The 8,449-nt window shown below is 45.5% G+C and overlaps 1 protein-coding gene across 1 annotated transcript in view; it reads right to left on the bottom strand.

Annotated features, from left to right (window-relative positions):
• Positions 1-2,990: 2,990 nt before the first annotated feature.
• Positions 2,991-8,449, bottom strand: part of LOC148150042 (fucolectin-5-like) — a 112,408-nt gene continuing 106,949 nt past the window's right edge. The window contains exon 5 of the mRNA XM_087987749.1: positions 2,991-3,125. The gene's annotated coding sequence lies outside the window, so the exon portion shown is untranslated. The remainder of the gene's footprint in view (positions 3,126-8,449) is intronic.

The raw sequence follows: 8,449 nt of genomic DNA, 5'->3' as shown, positions 1-8,449 counted from the left end.
CACCCCCCCCACACAGTCAACCCCCATCACACAGTCACCGTCCCAGAGGGACCCCCCCTCACACAGTCACCCCCCCACACAGTCACCCCCCCCGACACAGTCACTGTCCCAGAGAGACCCCCCCCCTCACACAGTCACCCCCTCCACACAGTCACCCCCCCATCACACAGTCACCGTCCCAGAGGGACCCCCCCTCACACAGTCACCCCCCCACACAGTCACCCCCCCCCGACACAGTCACTGTCCCAGAGGGACCCCCCCTCACACAGTCACCCCCCCACACAGTCACCCCCCCCGACACAGTCACTGTCCCAGAGAGACCCCCACCTCACACAGTCACCCCCCCACACAGTCACCCCCCCCGACACAGTCACTGTCCCAGAGGGACCCCCCTCACACAGTCACCCCCCCACACAGTCACCCCCCCCCGACACAGTCACTGTCCCAGAGAGACCCCCACCCCACACAGTCACCCCCCCACACAGTCACCCCCCCATCACACAGTCACCGTCCCAGAGGGACCCCCCCTCACACAGTCACCCCCCCACACAGTCACCCCCCCATCACACAGTCACTGTCCCAGAGAGACCCCCCCCTCACACAGTCACCCCCCCCACACAGTCAACCCCCATCACACAGTCACCGTCCCAGAGGGACCCCCCCTCACACAGTCACCCCCCCCACACAGTCACCCCCCCAACACAGTCACTGTCCCAGAGAGACCCCCCTCACACAGTCGCCCCCCCCCTCACACAGTCACCCACCAATCACACAGTCACCGTCCCAGAGGGACCCCCCCTCACACAGTCACCCCCCCCACACAGTCACCCCCCCTCACACAGTCACCCCCCCTCACCCCAGACAGACACACACACACACACACACACAGACAAAGACCCACATGCACACACATACGCACTTTCTCACACTCACAACCCCCACCCCAGACAGACACACACACACACACACAGACAGACAAAGACCCACATGCACACATATATTTTGTGTGGTGATTTTTTTTGGTACTTTCAGAGTTACATTGCACTATGCTCAAAAACCACATACATTCATGTAGAACTCTGAGCTCAAAAACTGCATGAATTTTGTAAAACTCCATTATCTCACTTTTTAGATTAGAATCAATCTAAACATCGTGGCATAGACAGAGAACACAGGGGGCCAACACCTTCAACACATTGTCTAGCTATCACCATTGTTAACAGCTAACCCGAGAATGCAACTTTATATAAAAAAAGGTTTTGTGATTTACACATGAAGGAAGTGAAACTATCACTGTATTCTAACAGATGAAAGGCTTAACAGACAATCAATTTTTCAATGTCTAATTTCAGTTACATCACACTGCAAATTTTTGCTATAAATTCTGTGTTACGATGGAGCCCTCCACAATCACCTGATGAAGGAGCGTCGCTCCAAAAGCTAGTGTGCTTCCAATTAAACCTGTTGGACTATAACCTGGTGTTGTGTGATTTTTAACTTCTCCCTTGTGAGTGCACTTTGTCCATATTCGAAGGTTTGGTACAATATAATATCAGCACAGGCTTTCTGGAAATCGAAGTAATCAATACGGATTGTGTTTCCCTAACCTAAAATCTAAATAATATTTTCAAACATTCTAATCACGTTTTTACAGAGTGATCTTTCCTTGATAAAACAAGGGGGTTTCCCCACCACTGGCCATTACCCTGTGTATACTATCACCCGACCATCCTCACTAACATCCCTCACTTTGTTCAGAGCCCAAGCATTAGCCCCAAAGACCCATCAGAACAATCCCAGGATCGACTGAATATTCAAAACATCCCGGATCATGTTCCCATAGACTCACAAATATCCCAGACCATGTTCCCACAGATCCATAAATATCCTGAACCATGTTCCCACAGACTCATAAATATCCCTGATCATGTTCCCAACGACTCATAGATATCCTGGACCATGTTCCCAAAGACTCATAAATATCCTGGATCACGTTCCCTCAGACTCATAAATATCCCGGATCATGTTCCCAAAGACTCATAAATATCCCGGACTCATAAATATCCAAGATGCGTCTGGACAGATGTATGAGTAGGTGGGGAGCAGAGGGATACAGATGCTTAGGAATTGGGCGACAGGTTTAGACAGTGGATTTGGATCAGCTCAGGCTTGGAGGGCCGAAGGGCCTGTTCCTGGGCTGTACATTCTCTTTGTTCTTTCTTTGTTCAGGGATCTGTGGGTAAGCAGACCGAGGTCCCTCTGACCTTCAGTACTTTCTGGGGACTGATCATTCCCAGTGTAACCCCTTGCCTTGTTAGCCCTCCCCCACATTTCCAGCATGAATTCCCTGTGTGATTGCTCTGCCTGACTGGCCCAGGCTGGTGATAAACAGCAGGATGGCTCACCCCTAACTATGTTGCTGTCATCTGCAGAATTCTAGATCATAGCCCTGACATTTTAGCCCGAGTCATTAATCCGAACGTGAAGGCATCATTCTAGCCTGACTCAGTCTCAGTCCATTCAAAGGTCACTTTCTGGGTGAATCTGTTCTCTGGTTCAAGTCTGTTAAACAAATAGTTTTTGAGGCTGTACCTGTGACCAATAAGACAGGCCAGGGTGTGTCTTAAATAAGCCCAAGCCAGTCATGGGAGTAACCAGAACAAAGGGAAAATTTACTTTTATATTGACATGGAACATGGGCATCATCTCGAATATCACCTGAGGGTGGAATCGAACCTGGGTCCCTGAGGCAGTGGTACTAACCAGGTAAAAACAATGACTGCAGGTGCTGGAAACCAGATTCTGGATTAGTGGTGCTGGAAGAGCACAGCAGTTCAGGCAGCATCCAAGGAGCTTCGAAATCGACGTTTCGGGCAAAAGCCCTTCATCAGGAATAAAAATGCCAACATGCCCTCACCCCACCATTGCTTTCCTGTATCTTGAACCTTTCCAGTCATAATGATTAAACACAATTAAAATCCAGCCTGGCAGATAGTGTAAGCCATTTATTTGTGAACATAGTTAGAGTGAATCATAGATTAAGTCATGAAGAAGTATTATTAAGAGCAGCTATTGCTGATCCGCTTTAGCAAGCCTTGTTGCACGTGAGAAATCAAACAGGTCACCTGAATAAAACAGAAGAGAGTTAGGTATTCTTTCACCAGGTCTGGAAACAAATAAATACTTATTTTGAAACAACACCACCAGCTCTGCACCTCAACCCAGTCCCTAACATCAAAAAGAAACAGGGAATTCTCAACCAGTTAGATTAATGTTCCTGACCAGGAAAATGGTCGTCTTTTATAAAGGATGTAATAACAGAGCAATTAGAAACATATAATATGATCAGGCAGAGTCTGTGTGGCTTCATGAAGGGGAAACCGATAAAGGGGAACCAGTAGATGTCACATATTTGGATTTCTAAAGGCATTCAGTACAGGATTGGCCATGGGGCTATTTAATTTAAGAGTCCATGGTGTTGGAGGGTGTAAATTAGCATGGAGAGAGGATTGGCTAACTAATAGAAAACAAAGTGTTAGGATAAGGGGGCACTGTCATGATCTAACTCTGGGTCTTTACTCACTGGAGTTAAGAAGGATGAGGGGGGAACCTGATTGAAACTGACAGGATCCTGAACAGCCTGGATAGAGGGCACACTGAGATGCTTCTACTAGTAGGAGAGACAAGGAGAGAGGGACAACCCTTTAGAACAGAGATGAGGAGGAATTTCATCAGCGGGGTGGAGGTGAACCTGTGGAACTCATTGGCACAGAGAGCTGTGGAGGCCGAGTGTATTCAAGACAGAGATAGACAGGGTCTTGATTCATAAAGGGATCAAGGGTTATGGGGAGAAGGAAGGAGAATGTGATTGAGAAATAGGTCAGCCATGGTCGAATGGCAGAACAGACTCAATGGGCCAAATGGCCTAATTCTGCTCCTATATCTGATGTTCTTATGGGAACTGTAATTGGTGGAGTGCCCCAGGGATCAGTGCTGGGGCCACAGTCATTTATAATCTGTATTAGTCATTATTTACAAACTGCATAAGAGATTTGAACAGGGGAAATGAAAGTATTATCATCAAATTGGTTAACGACACACGAATAGGTGGGAAGGTGAGTGTTGCAGATGACGCAGAGTCTGCGCGGGTTAAGTGAGGTGGGCAAAAATATGGCAGATGGAATATAATTTGCGAAAATTTAAGATGTTACAATTTGGCAGGAACAACAGAGGAGCTGAATATTATTTAAATTAGAATTTCCAAGGAAGCTTCAACTGGAGACTTATTTCTTTATTATTCTATGAAATAATGTTTAACTTGCTAACTCTTGTGATCTTGCTACTTTGTACCTAAGCTTCCTTCATACCTGGGCACTTTGTACCTGATATGACCCTGTCTGCAGTGACATTATACACTTTTCAATATCCTCCTGCCCCCCCTATACTTGAGAACATGTGACAATAAAATTGGTGGGCGGCACGGTGGCACAGTGGTTAGCTCTGCTGCCTCACAGCGCCAGAGACCCGCGTTCAATTCCCGCCTCAGGCGACTGACTGTGTGGAGTTTGCACGTTCTCCCCGTGTCTGCGTGGGTTTCCTCCGGGTGCACCGGTTTCCTCCCACAGTCCTAAAGATGTGCAGGGTCAGGTGAATTGACCATGCTAAATTGCCCATAGTGTTAGGTAAGGGGTAAATGTAGGGGTATGGGTGGGTTTCGCTTCGGCGGGTCGGTGTGGACTTGTTGGGCCGAAGGGCCTGTTTCCACACTGTAATCTAATCTAATCTAATCTAATCTAATCTAAAAATCTATAATGTAGAAAGAATAAGAGGCGACCTTACTGAAACAAATTAATAGGATAAATACCATCAGACCGCCCGAAACAGGAACAGGAGGAGACCATTCAATAGGATCATGGCTGATTTGGCATGTCTCAGATTTCCTGCCCTTTCCCTATAACCTTTGATTCCCCGAATGATCAAGAATCTATTGATGTCAGCCTTAAATATACACAAGGACGTTGCCCCCACAGCTCTCTGTGAGAAGAAACTACTCCACATCTCCGTTGTCAGTTGGTGCCCCTTTATTCTGAGACTGTGCCCTTTGGTCCCAGACTCTCCCATGAGGGGGAACATCCTCCCAGCATTGATCCTGTCAAGCCCCTTAAGAATCTGATACGTTTCGATGAGATCACCTCTCATCCTTTTAACCTTCAAGGAGTATCATACAATCCCTACAGTGTGAAAACAGGCCATTTGGCCCAACAAGTCCACACCAACCATTCGAAGCGTAACCCACCCAGACCCATTCCCCCAACCCTGTTGCACTACATTTACCCCTGACTAATGCATCTAACCTACACATCCCTGAACACTATGGGCAGTTTAGTATGGCCCAATTCACCTAAACTGCACATCTTTGGATTGTTGGAGGAAACCCACGCAGACACGGGGAGAATTTTAACTCTTGTGATCTTGCTACGTTGTACCTAAGCTTCCTTCATACCTGGGCACTTTGTACCTGATATGACCCTCACAGACAGTCACCCGAGGCTGGAATCAAACCTGGGTCCCTGACGCTGTGAGGAAGTGGTGCTAACCACTGAGCAACTGAGCTATCCAACCTGTTCAACTTCTGCTCATAAGACAATTCCTCCATCCTAGGGATCATCTGAGCAAACCTTCTCTGAGCTACTTCCAATGAAATGATATCTGTCCAGTTCTGGACTCCACAGTCACAGGTTACCAACCGGATAAAGAACCCTTCATCCCCACTCACTGTTTCCTGCCCATCAGCTAATTCTTTATCCATGCCAATGTACTACCTCCAACACTGTGGGCTGTTATCTTATGAGTTAACCTTGTGTGAGGTAGCTTATGGAACACTTTTTAGAAGTCAAATACAACACATTGACTGGTTCCCCTGAATCCACTCTGGTTCACACTTCCTTGAGAAACTAATAAATTAGTCAGACATGATATCCCTTTCCTGAAGCCATACTGACTCTGTTTGATTAGATTATGAGTTTCTAAATTGATTCCAATACAGTTCTAACGATACATGTTTGGCTAATCAGCCGACAGTTACCCACATTTTGGCTCTCCCCCTTTTTGAGTAGGGGTATCACATCAACATTTTTCCAACACTTCTCCAGAATCCAAAGATTTTTGGAAAGTTACAGCCAGTGCACCACTATCTCTGTAGCTCCCTCTTTTAGAATCCCTAGAGACCGACCCCAGGACCAGGGGATTTTGCTCCCTTTAGCCCCATGAGTTTATCTAATACAATATAATACTTCTTAGTGATGGTGATTCTGCCCCCTGTATTCTTTAGTATGAATGGGATGTTCAAAGTACCCTTCTCCAGAAAGACTGATGCAAAATATCTGTTTAACTTCTGTGTTCCCCAAAACCGTGACTCCAGACTCATTTTCTAAGGGGTCATGTTCACATTGTCCTTTCTGGTTTTGATGTATTTAAAGAAACTATTTAATGTTTGTTTTCATATTCCTTGCTAATTTGATATTGTATTTATTTTTTCTCTTTATCTTTTTAGTCTCCTTGTTGGATTCTGAATTGGGAGGCAATTGCCTAGTGGTATTATAACAAGATGATCCATCCAGAAATTCAACTAATGGGACCTAAGTTCAAATCCCACAACAGCAGATGATGGAATTTCAATTCAATAAAGAATCTAATGTAAAGTGTCTGATGATGGCCATGAAGCCATTGTCAGATAAACTCATCTGGCTTACTAATGTCCTTTAGGGAAGGAAACTGCCATCTTTACCTGGTCTGACCTACATGTGACTCCAGACCCACAGCAATGTAGCTGTCTCTTAATTGCTCTCTGGTGTCACAAAGCTAGTCCTTTTTTCCTAAAAGCTGTTCCTTGATTTTTTTTCAGAGGGGTAATAAACCGGGCGGGGCTGCAATCAGTCTGGTTTGGTACAGAGATGAAAAGGATTTTGAGAGGCCTTTTGTTTCTCGGTAAACAGATGAAACTTCAGGCCAAAGTGACCATGCTTTAGAAGTGATTTGTATAAAGACAGGAGAGTGGTCAGCTCTCTAGCTGAGCTGAGCTGAGCTGTTTTAGTTCAGTCCTGAACTGGGAAGTTCAACAGGGAGCAGTGTGGAAACTCTCTCTCACTTTTCTGCCCTTCAACTCCAAGCTCTAAGTTTGTGTTCCATTTGTCCTGGGTTTTAAAGAGGGTTTACCTTTTGGGACTGTTGGGTATATTCGGAACAGCTGGCTAGGTTGAGTTCTGTAGGGGTCCTTTATTCTGTTCTTTGTGTTTCACTGTGTAATTTTGTGAATAAATTTTTGTCTGTTTTAAAATCTAGTAGTCAATATAGCTACCTCACTCTGAGTAATTTTCACTATTCACTTACCGAAACAAATTGCAAAGTTAGATCTAGAGCTGCCTGCTTAAGAATGTTTTGAGTGGTTGGCCTGGTCACATGGCAATTAGGGATGGGTGATAAATGTTTGCCTGTCCAGAGATGCCCTTACCCTATGAGTGAATATAAAATAATCTCAGCCTTTGGGACGATCATGGATTTTGACCTAAATAATGTGCCCAGACCTGAACACCTTACTCCAAATGTGGTCTGTTGTTGAGGTGTAACATCCCCACCTCACGTTTACACTCTAAGCCCCTAATTATAAACCCAAGAATCCTATAAGCCTTCTTGAAGATTGTTCCAACTTGCCAGGCCACCTTCAGAGAACCATGCCCCTGAACCCCGAGGTGTCTCTGCTCCTGTCCTCCCTCAGAGTTGTCCCATTGAGTCGGTATTGTCTCTCTATGTTCCTTCTCCCAAAATGCATCACCTCACATTTCCCTGCTTTGAAATGCATTTGCCAGGTGTCTGTCCATTTGGCCAATTGTTCAATGTCCCTCTGGAGTCTCTCTGCACCATCCTCACAATTCCCTATTCTCCCTGGCTTAGTACCCTCTCCAAATATAGAGATTTTACCCTCAACACTCATCCCTAAAATTATTTATATAAACCAGAAAAACCAAGGTTCCCAACACAGAACCCTGGGGAACACCATTTTCAACTGGCCTCCAATCTGAGAAATGCCCATCTATACCCACCCTCTGTTCCTTATCTGTTAGGCACCTTCTAATCCACGTTGCAGAGGTCCCATTAATCCCAAACATTTCTCATTTGTTAACCAATCTACCATGTGGCACTGTGTCAAGTCCTATCTGAAAATTCAAATATAGAACATTCACAGAACCCTCATCAAAAAGCTCAACTCAATTTGTCAGACATGACCTGCCGTTGACAAAGCCATGTTGACTATCTAGTTACAAGTTATATTTCTCTGAGTGTATATTTACCATAAATCAGATCAGGGCTTCCATCAGTTTCCCCACTATTGATGTCACACTGACAGGACTATGGTTTCCTGGGTTATCTTTTGCCTCTTTCTTAAACAATG

This window comes from Chiloscyllium plagiosum, unplaced genomic scaffold (assembly GCF_037043375.1).
Source record: "Chiloscyllium plagiosum isolate Xiang-an unplaced genomic scaffold, Cpla_swu_hap1 HiC_scaffold_5, whole genome shotgun sequence".
Classification (NCBI taxonomy): Eukaryota; Metazoa; Chordata; class Chondrichthyes; order Orectolobiformes; family Hemiscylliidae; genus Chiloscyllium; species Chiloscyllium plagiosum.
This window is presented reverse-complemented; position numbering and strand designations above follow the sequence as displayed.